The sequence below is a fragment of the Carettochelys insculpta genome, chromosome 3 (genome assembly GCF_033958435.1).
Source record: "Carettochelys insculpta isolate YL-2023 chromosome 3, ASM3395843v1, whole genome shotgun sequence".
In the NCBI taxonomy this organism is placed as follows: Eukaryota; Metazoa; Chordata; order Testudines; family Carettochelyidae; genus Carettochelys; species Carettochelys insculpta.
Window position 1 is genome coordinate 62,497,492 of NC_134139.1, and position 21,297 is coordinate 62,518,788.

The 21,297-nt window shown below is 43.6% G+C and overlaps 1 long non-coding RNA gene across 1 annotated transcript in view; it reads right to left on the bottom strand.

Moving 5' to 3' along the window:
• Positions 1–21,297, bottom strand: part of LOC142010304 (uncharacterized) — a 42,973-nt gene that overhangs the window by 3,408 nt on the left and 18,268 nt on the right. The gene's annotated exons all lie outside the window — the stretch shown is intronic.

A 21,297-nucleotide genomic window follows, 5' to 3' on the forward strand; every position in this document is an offset into this window, starting at 1 on the left:
GTGAGTGTCCATTTTTTTCCTTCTGGCAAATTCAGTCTGCTTAAGAGCTGGAGACCAGATGGGCTTCACTGAGGCCAGGCGTAGGGAACAGTTCAGGAAAAGGCTGGAGCCCCAGGAGGGAGGAAAGGAGTGAGAGCTAAAAAACCACAAGTGAAACAAAACAAAAAAATTGGGCCCTTTAATGGAACTCTGTTAACCTGAGCCTTGTTCTACTGGAACTGTTTCATCCACTTCTCCCCTGCCCTGGCTCTGGGGACCAGAAACGTCCTGCATAGCCTCACATGCCTTTCACACAGTGCTCCTCTCTCCTATCAGCCCTTTGCTGTGTGGGCTGCAGTGGTGCATGTGGAGAAGTGATCTTTGAGCCCTGGCCATTGGATTCTGTTCCTCTCATCCTCCATGAAGAAGATCCATGTGCTAAGCCTGTTTTCTCTGGTTGTTTGCTCATCCCCTGAAGCTGTAAGTGTCCACCAGAGGAAAATTTTGTTTTTTTATGTGACCCTCAGCCAATTATTTCTCTCAATGGGGGAGGAGCCCCATGGCCTATAGCTTAATACGGTGTGTTGGGGACCCTGCATTGTCCCACATCACTCTAGCGGTGGGAATGGAGAGACACATCTTCCTTATTAAATAAATTTCTGTATTTAATTTTATTTGGGAAGAAATGTAATGAAATGGAAGATAGAATGTAACGCGACAGATACGTGGGCCAGATCCTTGAAGTCACTGCAGTAATGTTGTCTGACACCAGCTGAGAAGCTGGTTTATGATAATCCATAATGTGAACCAAATGTAGCCTGTGTGCAAATGGGTACAAGTCCATTGACTTGTAGCAGAGTGACACTTGTTTGTACCAGGGTTGAGTTTAATCCTCCCTTATCTACTTCCCAGATAAGATCAATGGGCCAAACTCGCAGCTGGTATAGATCAGATTTGCTCCATTTACTATACTATGCCACCGTACATCTGGCCCTAAATTGCGTTTCCTGTTCTGCCACACTCACACTGTTCATATAGATATGACTGACATTTGTTTATTGACTACTAGGCCTGCTTTCAGCATTACCAACAAATGATGAGGAATTTAATTGGCTTTGTGAGGTTTTACCAGCCAGAGACATCCCATGTCTTGTGCTTGAAAATGCAAGAGGTTGGGTCAAGAGGGTGAAAATATGTCGTTCTTTACTGTCATTCCAAGAGGCTCAAGGTGCTGAATAACTTGGTGAGCTCTTCGATGATAAGAAAGGAGAGATATGAGGATTGCCCTGGAAGCTATTGCTCTCAAATCCCATTTGGTTCTTTCTGTTTTCTCTTTGAGTCAAGCAGACAATGTAGACATCCTGCTTACTGCGTAAACAATCCGTGACTGGAGTATAATGAAGCCTATCAGTGAAAAGGCATCATTTACCTCACTTAGGGCTGCTCTAGGTTTGCATCAGTGTTTCTATGCTAAAAGACCAACTCTGGGGCCTTAATTTCTTAGGCTTTGCAGGTGGTATCGGGCTGGCATTATACGAGTTGGTTGTCTGGCTGTCAATGTTTAACCCTAAAGAATGAGCACATAGATTATACTTCTGCTGAACATTCCAGGGTGTTCTTGACAGACAGCGGTTAAGCACCAGTTAGAGCCTCAGGAGACTTAGAGTCTTGTCCCAGATCTGCTGCCATGTGACCATTTAGTCTCTTGCTACCTGCTTCCACTCTTGTTCTCTCTTATTTTTGCTGTTAGCTCTTCAGCCAAGTCTCTTACTATCACCATGGTGGAGAGGGGGACGTGTCTAATCTCAGCTGCAGCCTGCTGTATTGCTATCCCAGCTAGCTCCTAATGTTCCATTGACTGCAAATGATTGTTAATGCACGACACAGCTTCTCCATGCCTCAGTTTACACATCTTTAGAACAGACACTACAGAGTGTTTACCTTGTATGGGGACTAATTAATTAGATCCTTAGTGCACTGTGTGAGCCAGGCTTTGAGGAACTGCAGGGGAAGAGGATACAAGGAGTTTTCCCCACCATGCTCCCCTTTACAAATCCCAGTCAGAATACCAGTGGAGAGTAAGATGACAATTCGCTCTAGTGCCCTCCTTAGCTGCTGCTAGCTGAAAGGAGAAGAGCTGGAGGCAGGTGCATACCTTGAAAGGGTGGCAGAGTTGCCACTCCTGGATGAGTTTCCTAAGAGCACATGACGTGAATTCATTCAAGCGATCTCAGCCAGAATTCCAGCAGAGGACTCTGGGTGCAGACGATATCATTTGAAATATTTTTGAATAACTGTTGAAATACGTTTGAAATATTCTAGAACAGTGCTTTTCTTTTTGTAAAACAAAAGAGGGTCTGCTATGGCTCCTTGCCTCCCCCATTTTTCTCTGGGTTCCCACGGCTGGGGCTGCTCAAGGGGTGGTGGAGGCTGTAGCTTCCAGCCCCTGCTACTGTGGGGCAAGCGGGAGCTCAGCTCCTAGCCCCACTCTGCCTCAGGGCACGGGGGCTCTGGCTTCAGGGCTGGCGGGGGCAGGGCGGTGGGGGCGCCTCTGGCTCCCAGCCTCATGCTGCTGTGATTGGCAGAGGCTCTGGCTCCTGACCCCACGCTGCTGTGGAATCGGTGGCGGCTCCAGCACCCCTGCGGCTGGGAGTCAGCTGGGGCGCTGGAGCTGGCAGCCCCAGAACCTGGTGAGGAGGTGCCAGTACACAGTACTGGCATGTACCACCGCAAAAAAAGTGCTGCCTTAGACATTTATCAAACTTAGTTGTTTTCTGGGTGCAGTGCAGTTTCTTGAGAGTTAAAATCCAGAATGTTCGCTAATAAATATTAATTAGTATTAATTATTTATTAAGTGTATAACACTAGCTCCCAGAGGCCCCAGTCAAGACCCCACGAGAATGTCTGCATACTATTGAAAAAGTCTCCACAGGAAGACATTATTTATCGTCGGTCTCTAACTACATTATGTGGCCTATGGCTGTTTGAGAGTTTGTGAGAATGTAATTGCTGAAGAGCTGGCATACAGTCCATCTTGTCCAGTAAGGTGTCTTCAACAGTGGCCCAAACCCGAGTTTCTCTGGGAGTGCAAAGAAAAGGATGATTGTGGAGTGACCTAACCTTGTTGTCTGCTTCTGGCAATCAGAAGTTCAGGATCTTAGCATCATAGAACTGGAAGGAACTTTGAGATGTCAGTAAGTCCAGTCCCCTGCCCTCACTGTAGGAACAAACACCGTCTAGACCAGGCGTGTCCAACCTGCGGCCCGCAGGCCGCATGCGGCCCTAGACAGCTAGTAATGTGGCCCCACAAGATCATAAACTTTTAACATTTTTATGTGATTTATATACATTAACTATATTGTATATTTTATATGCGGCCCAAGACAATTCCTCTTCACTCAATGCGGCCCAGGCAAGCCAAAAGGTTGGACACCCATGGTCTAGACCATCCTTGACAGCTGTTTGTCTAATCTGCTCTTAAATATATCCAGCGATGGAGATTCCACAACCTCCCCTGGCATTTTTTTTTAGTGGTTTACCTCCTGGACAGTTAGGAAGTTTTCCCTAATGTTCAACCTAAAGCTCCTTTGCTTCAGGTTAAGCCCATTTCTTCTTGTCCTATCCTCAGAGGTTAAGGAAAATAATTTTTCTCCCTCCTCCTTGTAACAACGTTGTAGGTAGTTGAAAACTTTTATGTCCCTTCTCCACTTCTCTATTCCACGCTGAAAAAACCCAATTCTTTTAATCTATCCTAATAGGTCATATTTTCTAGACCAGTGGCTCCCAAACTTTTTGGCATCATGCTCCCTTTTTGATTTTTGAGAAGCCCTCACGCCCCACCCATCTCTTCTTTGGCATCATCCAACCCCACTTTTAACAAAAAATTCAATTTGTAATTTATAATTTAAAATAAACACAATAACTGGGTATAAAAATTTTACTTAAAATTAAAAATAAGCACAAATAGTTTTTCTTGGCCTCAGATTTAATAAAAATGTAATTTAACATCAGAAGTAATGGAAACTAAATTCATTTAATGTGAAGGATGCTACTGCATTTTCTCCACAAGTTGGGAAATCCTACGGTTGAAAGATGAATGTGCACAATGCAAATCGTTTTTGACATCCAGTTGATTTCTCTGTTTTGTTTTTAATGTGACTATACTTGTAAAGCTTTTTTCACAGAAGTATGTTGACAAGAACAGAAGAATAATATTTAGCACTTCTTCTCCATCTTTTGGATATATTGGGAAACATTTTATCCAAAATTCCTCCAAGCTTGAGTTTTTGAAATTATCTTTCACACTTGAATCGAATTTTATTTCGAGTGCTTGTTCTTGCCATACTTCTAGCAATGAAGTGACATCAGTGTTGAATGGACTGTGTACTAATTTATGAATGGGGTTGCCAGAAAAGTTGTCTGGAAAATAGCAAATGAATTTGTCAGCAAGGCAATCCAGATGAAACACAATTTTGTTCTTCACATTCTCTTTACAAGTTTCTTGGAAACCTTCATTTTCAGTGAGTGATGAAAATGTTGGAAAAGTTGAATAGTTAGGCATCTGAGTTTGTGTTCAATGTTTCCAAAGCTGGATATTTTTCCATAAATGCATTGATGGCATCATGGTGCACTATAATGTTTGCAGCATTGTTTCTGTGCAGCTTCAAACTGAGATTGTTCAAAGATTCAAAAATGTCCATGAGATAGTCCAGTGAAAAATTGAAACATTTGGCCTGTAAATGCATGATAGAACTCTTCTTTTTTCTGCTGTTTCAGGAATATTTTCACTTCATCTTTCAGTTCCAATAATCTTGAAAGCATATTACCTTTGGAAAACCATTGTACCTCCCTGTGCAACAAAAGAGTTTTATGATCTGCTCCCAAATCGGTGCAAAGAACAGCAAGAGGTCTTGTATTTAAAGCACTGTTCTTCACAAAATTGAGCACTTTGATGGCCAAATTCAGCATCGGTCATCTGGAAGGATTTTAGTAGCCAACGCTTGTCTGTGTATGATGCAGTGAATTCTGGTTACACTGGATTTTTATCTTTCACCATTGTCACAAATCCAGAGTGAAAGCCAGGCATTGCTGGAGCACTGTCTGTGCATACACCAACCAGTTTTCGCCATGAAAGTCTATTTTCTTCAAAAGAGTCGGAAATCATTTTCATAACATCAGACATCTTTGATGTGGTCATCAATTCCTTTGAAAAGAACAGTTCTTCTTTCACAGTTCCATTGTTAATGAATCGAATGTAGACAAGCAACTGACAGAATTGTGCTACATCAGTGGTATCACCGCACTGAATTGCAAAAAATGAAGCCAACACTGCCTCCACAGCTTGAAGTTTAAGATCTTTTCCCAGGTCATTGATACGACATTTCATGGAATTGTAGGAACGTGAAATTTCTGACGGTTTTTCCCTGCTTTCAACACCACGCAGTGTCAGCTGCTTTCAACAAGCAAGGTTTCACAAGAGTTTCTCCAATTATGTGTGTTTTCTTGGGCTTTAGCGATGAGCAATGACTGTTCATAAGATGCTTCTATCGCTTTCGCCGACAGTTGATGAAAAGCTCCAGTAGTCTCCAACTTTTCAGTTTTCCTTCTGAGGCAGTCATTTTCCATTTTGTGTGTATGTAATCCATTATTTCATCCTATGTGGAGTACTTCGCATTTGTCCTTATTAAATAAATTTCATCTTATTTACCACAGACCTTTCCTCCAGTGTGTCTAGATCTTTTTGGATTACAATTTATCCTCCAAAGTACTTGCAACCAATGCTCCCTCTAATCTTTTCCATCCAGGTGAGAATAAAATTGTTATGTGCATTGAGGCATGTGTAATTGTGCCCCACCAGTAGAAACAAAAAGCCTAGAAGTGGTTACTCTGCTAATAAGCTGGCTGGCACTGACTCTCTCCGAAGTGGTCACACAAGCTCACAGCTTACAGGGAACACTGCTTGCAACCCCACCCAGCTTGGTATTGTCTGCAAACCTTACAAGTGTGCTTGCTCTGCCATTATCTAAGTCAGTAAGGAAGATATTGAACAGAATCGGACCCAGAACTGGTCCCTGTGGAATCCCACTCTTTAGTCCTTCAAACATTACTGTGCCAGAAAGATGGCAAATTCAGAGAAAGCTGAAAAGTTCAGAGAGACCCTCCAGGAAAATCTGCGCAGCGGTCCTGGGGGTGCCGATGCGACATCCAAATGGCAACATCTGAGGGATACAGTTTACAACACGGCCTTGTCGGTGTTTGGAAGAAGAGCTAGAAACACGAACGACTGGTTTGAAGCTAACTCCGATGAGATGATTCCGGTCATTGAAAAGAAGCGCGCTGCACTCCTGGTGTACAAATGCTCACCGAGCCAGAGTACCCAGGAAGCACTTAGAGCGGCCAGAAGAACAGTACAGCAGACAGCTAGGCACTGTGCCAACAAGCACTGGCTCCAGATATGCAGCAACATCCAGACCTGTGCCGACTTTGGTAATCTCAGAGGAATGTACGAAGGTATGAGGAAGGCATTAGGACCCACCCAGAACAAGATGGCACCTCTGAAATCCAAATCTGGTGACGTCATTGCTGACAAAACCAAACAGATGGAGCGCTGGGTTGAGCACTACTCCGAGCTGTACTCATTTGAGAATGTTGTGGTTGACGCAGCCCTCGATGCCGTCGAGCTCCTACCAGTAATGGACGAACTGGATCAAGAACCGACTGTGGATGAACTGAAGAGAGCCATCGACAGCATTGCAGCAGGAAAGGCTCCTGGTCAGGATGGTATACCACCAGAGGTAATCAAATGTGCCGCGGACACACTCCTGGAACCCCTACATGAGCTACTGTGCCTGTGCTGGAAAGAGGGTGAGGTTCCACAGGATAAGCGTGACGCTAACATTGTAACGTTGTGTAAGAACAAAGGAGACAGAAGCGACTGCAACAACTACCATGGAATCTCCCTCCTAAGCGTCACTGGTAAACTGTTCGCTCGCATCATTCTTGGCAGACTCCAGAAGATTGCTGAGAGGGTGTACCCCGAATCGCAGTGCGGATTCTGCGCAGAGAGGTCTACTGTTGACATGGTCTTCTCTCTAAGGCAGCTGCAGGAGAAGTGCAGGGAGCAGAGAAAGCCACTCTACATAGCCTTCATCGACCTGACCAAGGCCTTTGACTTGGTCAGCAGGGATGGTCTGTTCAAACTGCTCCACAAGATAGGCTGTCCTCTACAGTTACTCAAGATGATCCAATCGTTCCACAAAGACATGAGAGGAACCATCCAATATGACGGTGCATTATCAGATGCTTTCAGAATCAGGAGTGGCGTCAAACAAGGATGCGTGCTTGCTCCGACGTTGTTCGGGATCTTCTTCGCACTCCTCCTGAAGCATGCCTTTGGATCTTCAACAGAGGGCATCTTGCTGCACACAAGATCTGATGGGAAACTGTTTAACCTTGCAAGGCTGAAAGCTAAGTCTAAGGTGCGGGAAGTCCTCATCAGAGACATGCTGTTCGCAGACGATGCTGCTGTAGTGTCTCACACAGAAGACCAGCTTCAAAAACTGCTGGATCAGTTCTCCAAAGCGTGCAAGGACTTTGGGCTTACCATCAGCCTAAAGAAGACAAACGTACTCGGTCAGGATGTTGCTGAATCCCCATCAATCAGCATTGACAACTATACGTTAGAGGTCGTCCACAAGTTAATTTACCTCGGGTCCACCATCACTGACACCCTGTCATTGGACACTGAGCTAAATAGGAGGATCGGAAAAGCGGCCACAACTCTGTCCAGACTCAGCAAGAGAGTGTGGAATAACAACAAGCTGTACACTCACACCAAAATGCAAGTCTACAGAGCCTGCATCCTCAGCACCCTCCTTTATGGCAGCGAGACTTGGACCCTGTATGCCTGCCAGGAAAAGAGGCTGAACATCTTCCATTAGCGCTGCCTCAGGCGCATCCTTGGAATATCATGGAAGGACAGAGTGACCAACACCGCTGTCCTCGAGCAAGCTGGAATCCCAACCATGCACACCCTCCTCAGGCAGCGTCAGCTCCGCTGGCTTGGCCACATCCACAGGATGAATGATGGAAGGATTCCAAAAGACATCCTGTATGGTGAGCTAGCCTCTGGCAAAAGACTTCCCAGACGCCCCCAGTTGCGCTACAAAGATGTCTGCAAGAGAGACCTCAGAGAGGTAGACATTGAGCTGGACAACTGGGAAGAACTAGCAGATGACCGCAGCAGATGGAGGCAGGGGTTACACAAGGGCCTTCAGAAGGGCGAGATGAAGATCAGACAGCTAGCAGAGGAGAAGCGAGCGCACAAAAAGCACAATAAGGACTTGCCAGACACCCACCACAACTGCAAGAGATGCAGCAAGGACTGTCACTCTCGTGTGGGTCTTCATAGTCACAATAGACACTGTAAATGAAGTCCTCAATTGAAACTTTAAAGGGCGCGATCCATAGTCTATGCAGACTGAAGGATGCCTACTACTACTACTACTACTACTACTAGTCCTTCAAACATTACTGTGAACTATTGATAACTACTCACTGGAAATGGTTATCCAACCACTTATGCACCCACCTTAAAGTAGCCCCCTCTATTTTTCATTTCTCTTGTTTGTTAATTGAAAAGTCATGTAAGACTGCATTTTGGACAATAGCTATCAATGGACCTATCCTCCATGAACTTACCTAGTTCTTTTATTAGTCCAGTTATACTTTTGGCCATGCCAACATCCCATGCCAGAGTCCCACAAGTTGTGGATTGTGTGAAAAAGCACTTCCTCTCATTGTATTAAACCTGCTGCCTATTACTTTCATTGGGTGGGAAAGGGCAAATAACACTTCTCTATTCAATTTTGCCTTATCAGTCATACGCTAAGATGAGCAGCCTTAATGTTTTTGGTTTCTCCTGTTATGGAAGTTTCTCCTGTTACCCCAATCATCTTGTTGCCCTTCTCTGAAGTTTTTTTACTTCCACTAGTCCTGTTTTAACAACCAGAACTGGACACACTATTCAAGTGTGGGAACACTATGGATAAATATAGTGACATGATGATTTTTTCTACTCCTTTCCTAAAAGTTCCGGACATAACATTAGAGAATTATCCATTGTGACTCTAAGGTTTCTTTTTTGAGTATCGGTAGCTGATTTAGAGCTGTTCATTGTGGATGCCTATTTGAAATGCTTTTTTTCAATGTGCACTACTTTGCACTTTTTAAATGCTGAATTTCATCTATGGTGTGGTCCAGTCACCGACTGTTATGAGATTTCCTCTGTAACTCCTTGTATCCTGCTTTGCCCTTAACTATCTAAGGTAATTTTGTACGACCTGCAAACTTTTTCAGTTCACTGTTCACTTCTTTTTCCAGATCATTACTGACTATGTTGAGCAGCACAGTCCCAGCATGAATCCTTTGAGGCTCAGTCTGTTTACCTCCCTATATTGTGAAAACCGACCAATTATTTCTATCCGTTGCGCCCTATCTTTCCGCCAGTTACTGATCCATGAGAAGACTCTCCCTCTTATCCCATGGCTGATTACTGAGAGGTTCAGCTATATTCATCTCTGGGACCAGTCCTGTGTGCCATTTAGGACTAAATCAATAATTGCCTCCCCTACCCTTCCAGGTTCCAAGACTAGCTGATCCAAGATGCAGTCATTAATGTCTATGAATTTTATCTCTACATCCCGTCCTAAGGTGACATATATCCATTCAGTCTGAGAATAGGTGAAATAACCCAGAATTATTGTTTATTAGTTTTGCAGCATCTCTCACCTTCCCTAACATTTGACAATTGTCACTATTCTGTTCAGGTGTTGGTATGTTGTTACTCTGCTGAATTTTTATTGTTTGACCATGGAATTTCTATAAATAAGGATTCTGTAGTATAGTTTGATTCATTTTCTTATCTCATGTAACTATTTTTTTAACATATGATGCAACTCCTCAACCAGCATTGCCTAGTATGTCTCACAGAATAGCTATAGACCCATCTGTCTATAGTCCATCTGGGTCTATAGCTATTCTATGAGAATCTAGCTTGGTGGATATTGAGATGCTGTAGCTAGGCCCTGAGCTGAAATCACTGAGAGCTGGTGACCGGTGGCCAGCCAGTAGGAGCAGCAGCAGATGGCCAGCAGATGTGACTGGTGGCTGGCTGGTCACAGGAGCAGCGGACAGAAAGGAGGTTCAACTGGCAGCCGGCCAGTGGGGTAACTGGCAGGGAGCAAGCGGAATGCCGGACCAGCATAAAAGTGGCATTGCCTCAGGTCCAATGAGGGAATGCATCAGGGTGATGTGTCAGGGCCTGCACAGACTGGGTTGAGTTGTAAATGGGGCATTTGAAGTGGGGGTATGAGGAAAGTTTGGATGTGTGGATTTGCTATTTACAGTATTGGACTGGTGAGCCTGAGAGGCCACGGACACTGCTCAATCCATTTGTGCTGGGACAGTTACTTGAAGGTTGGTTATGACCTTTGGGTGTGGTATTTTCCCAAGCTTGTGCCAATTGACTTTTCTGCCTCTTTCATTGAAAGTTTCTTTTCTACACTCAGACTCTGTGACTGGGGAAGCATTGCCTCTCTGAGGCACCCAGGGTGTGTGAATTTCCCAGCCTACTGGGAGGGGGCTTGAGCTGGTTCTGTGTGAGATGGATGAAAAGGAACCCCTAGATGTTGAACCCGGCCCTGGTTGCTGCCGACTCCTTCAGCAGAATGGTTACACTTATAATATCAATATCCTCATTTAATGCCAATCACTCCAGTTTACCCATCCTAGTATTTAGACTTCCACCATTTGTATGCTAGCACTAGTACATGCTGTCAATATTTAGCTCCTTGCCTTCATGTGTTATGTTTAAATGAGACTCTTTTACATTTGCTTGTTCTTTCTGTACTTTTCCAAATTCTTTCCTATCCTCTGTACTAAGGGGTATAGTTCCCCTTGTAGTAAATTCATCCCTAAAGCATGTCTCTGCCCAAACTGTGTTCCTCTTTACCTGTTGGCATTCCCCCAGCCTTTAATTTAAAGAAAAATCATCTAGGGTATGTGTACACAGCAAAGTTATTTTGAAATAATGGCCGCTATTTTGAAATAATTTGGTGAGTGACTACACTATGCAACTGCTATTTCGAAATAATTTCAAAATTGGTAAACCTCATTGTATGGGAAATAGTGACTATTTCAAAATAGATATTGTGAAAAAGTGGTTGTGAAAACGGGGAATGGGGGCAATTTTGAAATAAGCCATAGTGCATTCAATGGCTGTATTTCAAAATAGGCTCCGTTGTGTCTGAACACTCTATTTCAAAATAGCGCTTAGCTATTTTGAAATGCATTTTTGTGTGTAGCAGTGTTATTTTGAAATAATCTATTTTGTAAAATCTCTTCTGGAATAGCTTATTTTGAAATAACACTGCTGCGTAGACATAGCCCTATATTCTTTTTAATTTTATGAGCCAGCAGTATGCTTTCATTTTGGTCAATATGGGAGCCTGTCTTTCCTGTGTTGACTACTCCATCTTCAAAGGTTTGCCCAGTTCCTAACTATCCTGTTCCTATATCGCAGTGTCATTCATGCATTGGGATCTTGCAGTTCTGCCTGTCTTCCTGGTCCTGTGCATGAAACAGGAAGTATTTCAGAGAATGCTGCCATGGAGCTCCTGGATTTCAATTTCTCACCTACCACCTACACTTGGCCTCCAAGATCTCTCTCCTCCCATTTCCTATAGTACAGGAGTCATTGTGTCAGGAGTAGTTCATGACAGGGAGTCCCAGCCTCAGGATAGATTGTCTAGACGTAGAGCAGAGGCCCTGAACTGGTTGTATGGTCCATAATCAGATTGCACCAACACAGTAAGAAGTACAAACTCCTACAGCAACTTACCAGTCTTAGCACAGAGTCACAAACAATCCCCTTGGATATTCCAGTCTATCTTGCCACCAAAGCACACTGGGCTTAGTGACAGATGATTGCTATGCACTGAAGATCACAAAATTTTCAGGTTGCTCCCAGTTCCAAGAGACCAGTCACTTATCCTAGGTCATATTTTGTTTTAGAGTTCACATCAGAGACAATTCTTGTTATCAAGTGTTTAGCAAATTATCTAAGGATTTATTGACTGAAAAATGAGACAGTAGTTATAAAATTAAAGCAGGCAGACATATATGTGTGCACACACATGATTTAGTGTCTCTGGTTTCAAAAGATGACAGATGTTTCAGGGAAAACTAATTTGACCCTGAGGACTCAGCTTCTGTTTTTATACCTCTGGTCCTGGGAGAGTCCAAACAGCAAAAGATGAAAAATGTTTTTGTCCACTATTTTGATTTTCTTCTTTCAGAATTCAAGTGTATGGGGGCAACTAACAAAGTCTTTGTATTGTGAAGCTCCACAATGACCTGTTTAGTTTTGATAGGCCTTTTGGATCCCTCCTGACTGGGTTCAATTTTGCAGAGCCAACAGTTTTTCCAGTTACAAAACAAAAATTGATTTGTCACCTTTAGCAAGTGACATATATACTGTAGGTGTATGCAGCAACTTACAAACACTTCATAAAGTCTAAAAACATTGTTGTATGTCCCGTACCCACCTTGACCATACTGACACACAGATAAAACTGTGCTTTCCAGCAATGAATTTGTCAGAGGTGAACTGAAGCCTAAAGCCTTGGCAAGACCTGGCATCTAGTCTACCACCAACACGACTGGTACCTACACGTAATATAACCACCAGCTCCTCCCCAGAAGTGCACTTAAGTCTAGGGTGACCCAAATGTCCAAATTTTATAAGGACAATCCCAATATTTGGGGCTTTGTCTTATATAGGCATCTGTTACTCCCTCCTCCACCCACATACCTCATCCCTGGTTCTAATTTTTCACTTTTTGTCTGATCACCCTGCTTAAGACTGTCCAGATGTTTCATGAGATCTGCTATATTTGCAACAGGTAGGCAGTTCACCAGGCAGTTTGCTGAGACATAACAAACCCAAATATCTATAATTCTGATAATTTAATTGCCCCACTGCTAATTCATATCTGTTCCTAATAACTGGAGTCCTTTTTCCAGTGAGCAGATGTCATGCCATTGTCTAGAAAGTGAGTCCCAGCTGTGGGATTGTTTCTATCCACTCCAGCTTGATGTGCTCCTGCCCTGAAAGTCCCATTGTCAACAGCAGAGGAGTTGTTGGACTGGCGATGAGACCCCCTTCCTCTGTCTCAGAAAGGTTCCTTTATCATAGAATAATTACAGAGTAACATAACTGGAACAAACCTCAGGAGGTCATGGAGTCCAGTCCTCTGCACTCCTGGCAGGACAATGCACCTTCTAGATCATTGCTGACAGGTTTGTCTAACCTGCTCTTAAAAATGATTCCACAACTTTCCTAGGCAATTTATTCCAGTGCTTAATCACTCTGATAGTTAGGAAGTTTTTCCTAATGTCCAACGTAAATCTTCTTTGCTGTAGTTTAAGCTCATTGCTTCATGTCCTGTCATCAAAGGTTAAGGAGAATAATTTTCTCCCTCCTCCTTGTAACAACCTCTTTGGTACTTGAACGTTATTCTCATGTCCCCTCTGAGTCTTTTCTTATCCAGGCTAAACAAATCCAATTCTTTCATGTTTGCTAGTCCTTTAACACTTTGTCTCTCTTTGCTCCTCCAGTTCCAATCCCTGGTGATCTGTCGCTGGGGGGCATGAGTGGCTGATCCCCCCAGTCCCCACACGGATAAATGGCATGAGGCAGATAGTCATGTATGCTGCATGGAGTGCAACAAACTAGATAGTCAAGGGGGATGTTGGCTGCATGTTTTCTCACTGTGCTGTGGTACTAACATCTAGACAGACTTAAGGTTCCATTCTTAACTCACAATTTCCTTGTCCTTTCTGGTTCATATCTATATTATTTTAATGTTTTATTTACTTGATAAAATACTAAGAAGAAATAAAGGGAGTGAAAAAAATCCAAATAGAAGGACTGAGGTTCAGTGGAAATTATAGGGGACAGCTGCCTTTCCTCTAAGAAATGCCTTGTATCAGAGGAAAATACCCAGGAACATGTTATTCGTTACATTTATTCATTATTTTATATGGCAAAGAGCCCAAATAGTTAATTTCAGGTAAGAGTTTAAAAAAGACAGCAGTGTCCATGCAAGTATCATCCATACTGAATTGGCGCAGCAGTAAAGGCAGAGCTTAAATTAAAGCAGAGAACATATAAGAAGAAATAAAAGGATCTGCCTAGAGATCAAATGAAGCATTTGTATAAACCTTATTCAAAATGGATACAAATGCATCAGTTCCTCGGAATTATAGGTGAATCAAAGGAAAATTACATCCAAGAAGATAAAGCAGCCAACCAGCAGCCTAACCATGTGAGAGGCAGAGATGCAACTTTGAAGCTTCCCATATGGGCTGCCAAAGAGCCAGATGTTGCAGGTGAAACAATGTCCTTTCTGGCTTAGCATCTGGTTCCTGTTGTTCTGATCCATAGGAAAAGAGGAGATGTGGAAGGATGTGGCGAAAATCATTTTATACATTCATTGAAGAAAACTGTCTGATTTTAAAAAAAATTGTTGAAAAGCATATTTTCCTTTTAGTGGTGGAAGTTCTGGAGCAGAAGCTCTCAAAAAGAGCACATAGGGTATCCATTGCTGTCTTTCCAGCAACAAGGTCCGTCAGGGCTCTCATTTCTGCTATATCCAGTTTTTGTTAGCATCTGCCATATTGGAACCTGTTTGTGGCTGGAAGCTTGTGCTGCTCCTGGCTTGGCTCGTAATAGGTGTTTCAAAGGTAGGGCAGCCCAAAAATCAGTCTTTATACATGAGGTTTATGAAGTGTTATCTAATGGACAGAGCTAGGATTTGGAAGTCTTCTGTGTTCCATTCTGGACTCTGTCTGAGGCATTGTGCAGCCTGGGACACATCTTAACGTGCCTCAGTTTGCCCATCTTTTAAAAGGTGTAATAATATTTACTTTTACCAAAGTTGTCATGAAGGCTAATTACTACATATAATAGGCTTTGAAGCCCTTGTATGACGGGTGCTGTAGCAGAACAAACTATTACTATCTATTAGCAGATGTAGCTGGGGTTGGTTGTCTCTTTAACTGAAGTAATTTTTTGAAAATAAATCAGCAATGTACATTTTTTAGTAGTATTCAAAAATGGGAAAAGATGAGACTAGAGTGAGGGCGTAGGGGTGAGGAGGAGAAGGGTTGGGTGGTTTTGAACAGAGTTGGTGGGAGCTCAAGGCTGGGGAAGGGGTGCAGCATTCAAAGCAGGTAGGAGGTGTAGAAGTTAGGACAGGAGGCCCCAGAACAGGAAGCTGGAAGGTGGTGTGGGGACTGGGGTTTACTGAGGACACCTGTGGCGGCAAAAGTGGCTGTGGTCTGGTGGCAGATCCTCCCAGGGGCCAGGGCAGGCTCCCCCATCCAGCAACTCCTGCTGGGAGGGAGGGATCTGGAAGTGAGTGTTTGTTGGGTGGAAACTGGGGGTCTGGGGCAACCTCTAGCCTGCTGCTATCCCCCAGCCCTGCAGGTTCTTCAGGGGGTCATTTTTTGAGGTAGTAGCTTCCCCATCCAGAAGCCTGATAATCACCTTTCCAGAGTATAGTTGTGTTAGGTTGCTGGGATTCTTCTGTTAGTCTGTCACGAGGGATTGCAGGTATATTCTTTGTCCTTGGTGTTGTACACTAACCATCCTGGACAACTGTATGTTTTCCTTATTTTTTTTTTCAAATCTAAAACTATTTTTTCTACTTCAGAAGTGATAACAAATATAACCACTCCAGATACCCTCTAATGACCAGTAACATGGGCCTCATGAACCTTCCTAAGGGCTGTGTCACATAAAATGTGATATGACATGGTAACATAACAGACATTGACATGCTGTCCAAGTGCTTCCAGCAAGAAGATGAGTATCTCAGTACTGCTGGCACATCATTAGGGAAATTACATGTGAGTTATCATATATTGCAGTTTTCAGAGGGCACCTGGATGGAGATGAAGGGGACTGCTAGAGAATTTGATTTGCTAAGCGGGATTGCAATGCAACTGGGCCGCTAACTAGAAACTGGCAATCAATCAGTCAATCAAATTAAGAAAGTTAGGGATGAAGTGGAGGTGGAAACCCATGACAAAGTTTGCATACATTCATTTATATAATGGGCCTCCCTTTGTCATCTTAATATTGCAAGAAAATTGAGACTTCCTCAACCAGAAGCCCATGCTGATGCTGACTATTGTTTTTTGTTATTTCTAAGATTGATTATTGCAATTCATTCCTATTGGTTCTTTTGGCCCGTGCTGTTAAAAAATTGAGCTGATACAGAAAGCTGTTGGCAGAGTCCTTACACAGTGTATATTATTTCACTACATCATTCTGGTCTTGAAATCTCTTCATTATCAATGAAATTTTGTATAGATTTCTTTCTGGCACTTCCTACAAGGTTAATAGCAAAGCAGGGCCCAGATTTTTCAGACTTCACCTCTTGTGTCTTGTGATGTTTTTTTCCCCTGCAGATGTATGTTGAAATGCTTGAGGCTAGATATTTTAGTGTTTGTACTCCAGGCCTATGCAATCACTTTTCTGTACAGGCTGCTGATACACCTGGATTATCTGGTATTGGCGGAATGGCATGGGACCACTTTCACCTGCTTGACCTGATGGTAGTCAGGTGGCACACTCTGCAAAATGGGGTTCTCCAGGAAGATATCAGTCAAAGCCACATCAGGTACTAGATGGAGACAAACTCTTCTAAAACCAGGACTGCTCAGCTTAAAACCAGACAAATGGCCTGCCTATACGGGGGCCAGATACTTAAGGGATGGACGAGAGCCAAGAACCAAGACAGCCTGGGGTAAATAAAGAGGCCCTGTCTTGCCCTGGGTCTGGGAAACATAAATATGAGGAAGAAACCAACAGCTGAGCAAATAGTAGAGAGTAAACAGTATGCAAGTATCTGTGTTCAGCTTCCAGGAGACTCTCTTGACCTCAGGTGAAGGTCTTATGAACTCTAGCTGTAATTCCTCCTCTGCTGAAGTCTTATTAAAATGATGGTGGTTTTGTTTTAACACTAATGGGCGTGATTGTCCATTGCTTCTTGTGGCTGAGCTCACTGCACACAACAGTGTCTCCTTGTGTCTTTCCAATCTTGCTGTGTGCCACCTTCTCATCCCCAGGGTAGTCCACATGCATGTGCAGAAGAGGTGGCTGCTGGTGGAGCCCAAACTTATGGTGACATGAGCATGCAAATGCTGAGTAAGGGTGGTTACCTTGTTACCACCAGTGTTGATTCCTCTGGGCTGCAGGCTGCCTGAGCTGGGCTCCCCGCTTGGTGGAGCCTGGAGTGGCTTTGACTCCCAGAAAGCCACAGAGCTGAACATCAGCCTTTGCAGCAGCAAGGCATTTAAATTCCTCTCTGCTGGACTCTCCCAGGTAAAGTGCCATGGGGACAGTGCGGGAGGGTGGGGGTTGGGGGTTGGGTTGGGCGTGGCAGCAAGTCATATGTGCGTGGTCCCATGAATGCTGGAGATGGCCCTGCCTATCCTTCTCTATTTCAGGGACTCCTTGTACTATTCTTCCAATTTTGTTATGCGAGGGTCTCTGTGTGTCTCCCTCTTACCCCACAGAAGGAGTTCTCTGTGACCCACCCCCTGCATTCTTCTTCGGCTATAACAGTGTCATAAGAACACGAGAATGGCCATATTAGGTCAGACCAAGGGTCCATCTAGCTCAGTATCCCCTCTTCCAAAGGTGGCCAAAGCCAGGCCCTACAGAGGAAATGAACAGAACAGAGCAATGTATCGAGCGATCCATTTCCGGTCATCCAGTCTCATCTTCTCGCAATTGCAGTCAGAGGTTTAGAGACATGAAGAACATGGGGCTACATCCTTGACCACCTTGGCTAATACGAATTGATGTATATCCTCTGTGAACATATTTGCTTTTTTGAAAGCAGTTACTCTTTTGGCCTTCACGTTCCCAGCATCCAGTTCTAAAGACTGTGCGTTGTGTGAAGAAGCCCATACTTCCTATGTTTGATTTAAATGTCTTTCCTGTTAATTTCATTGGATGTTCTTGTGTCATGTGAAGGGATAACTAATACTTCCTTGTTCACTTTCTTGACCCTGTTGATGATTTTATAGCTCCTGTCAAATCCTCCCCCTTGCCCCCCACCACCTTTATTCACTCTTTTTGAAGCTAAACTGTCCTAGAATTTTTAAGCTTTCCTTGTGTGGAAGTTGATCCACAACGCTAATCATTTTTTTGCTCTTATCCGCACTTTTGCCAGTTATAATTTATCTTTATTTGGCATAGGGTGACCAGAACTGCACATTTGTATTTAGGGTCTGGGTATACCATGGAGTTATATAGTGGTATTGTGTATTTTCTGTCCATTTCCTAATGCGTCTTGACATTCTCTCTGCTTTTCCCATGCCATGGAATATTCAGAAGATGGTTTTGCAGAGCTTCCTGTTATGATCCAAGCTGTCTGTAAGTGGTAACAGCTAATTTAAACCCCACCATTTTGCATGACTAGTTGGGATTAAGTTTTCCAATGTCAATTACTTTGCATTGATGAATATTGAATTCCATCTGCCGTTTTGAAACCCAGGCACGAGGTTTGGTGAGACCCCTTTATACATCTTCTCAGTCAGCTTTGGAGTTAGCTAATTTGATTAATTTTGTATCATTTGCAAACTTTGGCACTTCACTCTTTGTTACTTTTTCTACTTCATTTATGAATATATTATGCAGCACAGATCCTAGTACAGATCCTTGGAGGAAACCACTGTTACCCTCTCTCCCCTGTGAAAATGGGCCATACATACTGCCTTTGTTTCCTCTCTTTTTATCAGTTACTGATTCTTACCTTTGTTTCCTTTTAACTAATTCATCATCAACAACCCTGGGCTCAGCAGCTGTTGGTGCCTGATGCCTCTTGCACTATTTCCTTCTATCTTTCCCTGTCCAGTGCAGAATGGCTTAGTTTCTGTAGACTAGTTCTGCACCAATCTACAATATTTTAACTAGTTACTGATACAAAAAGGACATTCTTTCTTATCCCATGGGTAATTAATTTCCTTAAGAGTCTTTGATGAGGGAATTATCTATCCTCCAGTCACTCAGTACAGAGGCTGATTTGAATGATAGATTACATGCCACAGTTAATTGTTCTGCCATTTCATATTTGAGTTCCTTCAGAACTCTTGGGTGATTACCATCTGGTCATGGTGATTTATTACAGATTAGTTTATCAATTCATTCTAAAACCTCCAGTATTAACACCTCAATCTCAAACAGTTCCTCAGATTTGTCACCTAAAAAAAATCTCACAGGTGGGAATCTCCTTCACCTCTCTGCCCTGAAGACCGATGACAAGAATTCTTATAGGTTTTCTGCAATGTCCTTGTCTTCCTTGAGAGCTCCCTTGGCAACTTGATTGTCTAGGAGCCCTACAGATTGTTTGTTTGTGAGGTTTCCTGCTTCTGATGCACTGTCTTTTTATTTACTTATTTTTGCTGTCAGTTTTTGTGTCTTTTACTAGTTGTTCATCAGATTCATTTTTGGCCTGCTTAATTATACTTTTACTCTTCACTTGCCAGAGTTAACGTTCCCCATTGCACCCTCCCCATTCCTCCATCTGCCCATTTAGCCTTTCTGTATGGGAAATAACTCAGCATTTTATGCTGTATAGGGAGGACTGGTTGAGCTGACATGGCAGGTGGTATACTAGAACGTGTTAATGGCTGCTTTTGATAGTTCTTTGATTTACAGACAATTACACAGATGGTTAAAGCTGCTGAGTCTGCTAACCAGCTGTCTGAGGCTTGGATAGCTTAAGATCCAAGTTGGTGGTTGGAGTATGAGAAAAAACCTACACCACAGAGTGACAGAGCTATTCCAGTCAACCCCCCAGTGTGGACACTCCTATGCTGATAGGAAAGTGCTTTCATCAGCATAGCTAATATTCAAGGAGCTTGTATTCCTACATGGACATAAACGCCTTCTGTCTGTGTAGGCTGCATCTACAGCAGGGGATGATACCAGCATAGCTAAATCAGTATCGTTGCCATGGAATGAGAACACAGAAAGGCACTGAGGCCCAACTTGACAAAAGGGACTTAGCTATTGTGATGCAAGGCCTAACTTTTAGGCACCTAGAAAACCTGAGGAATGACACTGTGATATATAAACCCCCTTTTAGACCCCTAGGTTTCCTATATAATATACAGGGAGTGAGATGTACCTGAGAATCCAGAGAGCCATTGTGCTATTGAATCAAGCCAAGGGGTGGTAGTGATGACAGAGGGGTGTCCTAACTCTTAACCCTCTCATTGAAATGGGAACATAAGCCTGGGCTGCAGGGTGACCCCTATCTCTGGCCCTAAGGATAGCTTGGTCCAGAATTCCTACACTTAGCACACCAGAACATGGAGCTATCTATCTCTCAGCCCATCGCATTCCCTCCTTGGTTATGATAATCCAAGGGCTTTCTTGTTCCAGACTTGCCACTACATCAGAGTAGAACACACAGTATTCATGCAGGGCTCTACCTCTTCCTTTAAGAGGTTCTAGGCCTGTTCGCCACCTAAAACGTCGGTTGACCCAACTGTCACTCAGGAATATGAAAAACACATGCCCTGAAGAGAAGTAGTTAAGCTCATCTAAACCCTAGTAAGTCCATAAAAGAATTCTTCCGCAAGTTTGCTATCGCATATTGAAAACCCCTTCGGTCACTGTAGCAAGTGACTACAAAGCCAGAACACCTGGCGACAACCCCTGTTGTGAACTACAGGAGGTGAAGGCATCCTTGCTTCCTGGTTCTCTCTCTTTTCTCGAGTGATGCTCCCAGCTCACCCCAGGTCCTCTAGAATTCCTTTATCAGGCCTTACTAGCTTTCCCAACAGCTTCCAACATGGCACTTGAGCAGGCTTAATGACATCCAGATGGTACATCTCTAAACCATGCATAGGGAGCATTTGTACACACTCATGCCTCATGACAGCCATTTCCTCGCCCTCGTGTCCTGCCCTGACTCTAAGTGGCAGGACCCAGAGAGGACAAGGACTTAGGTGAGCTAGTCTGTACTCCACTCCAGTTCCACAATCTGCTGGACATATTAGTTGGCAGCTCTTCCAGGGAGTGGGCACACGTGCGTACTTAGCATGGCTTATGACCTCCCCGACACCTGTCTCTTCTACAGCGAGAGAAATGTGCTCCAGAGTCTCCATGTAGAGTGTTAGGTTGCAGCCCTTCTTCTGACTCTTCTAAGACCTATTACTGAGGTTCTAGCTGCC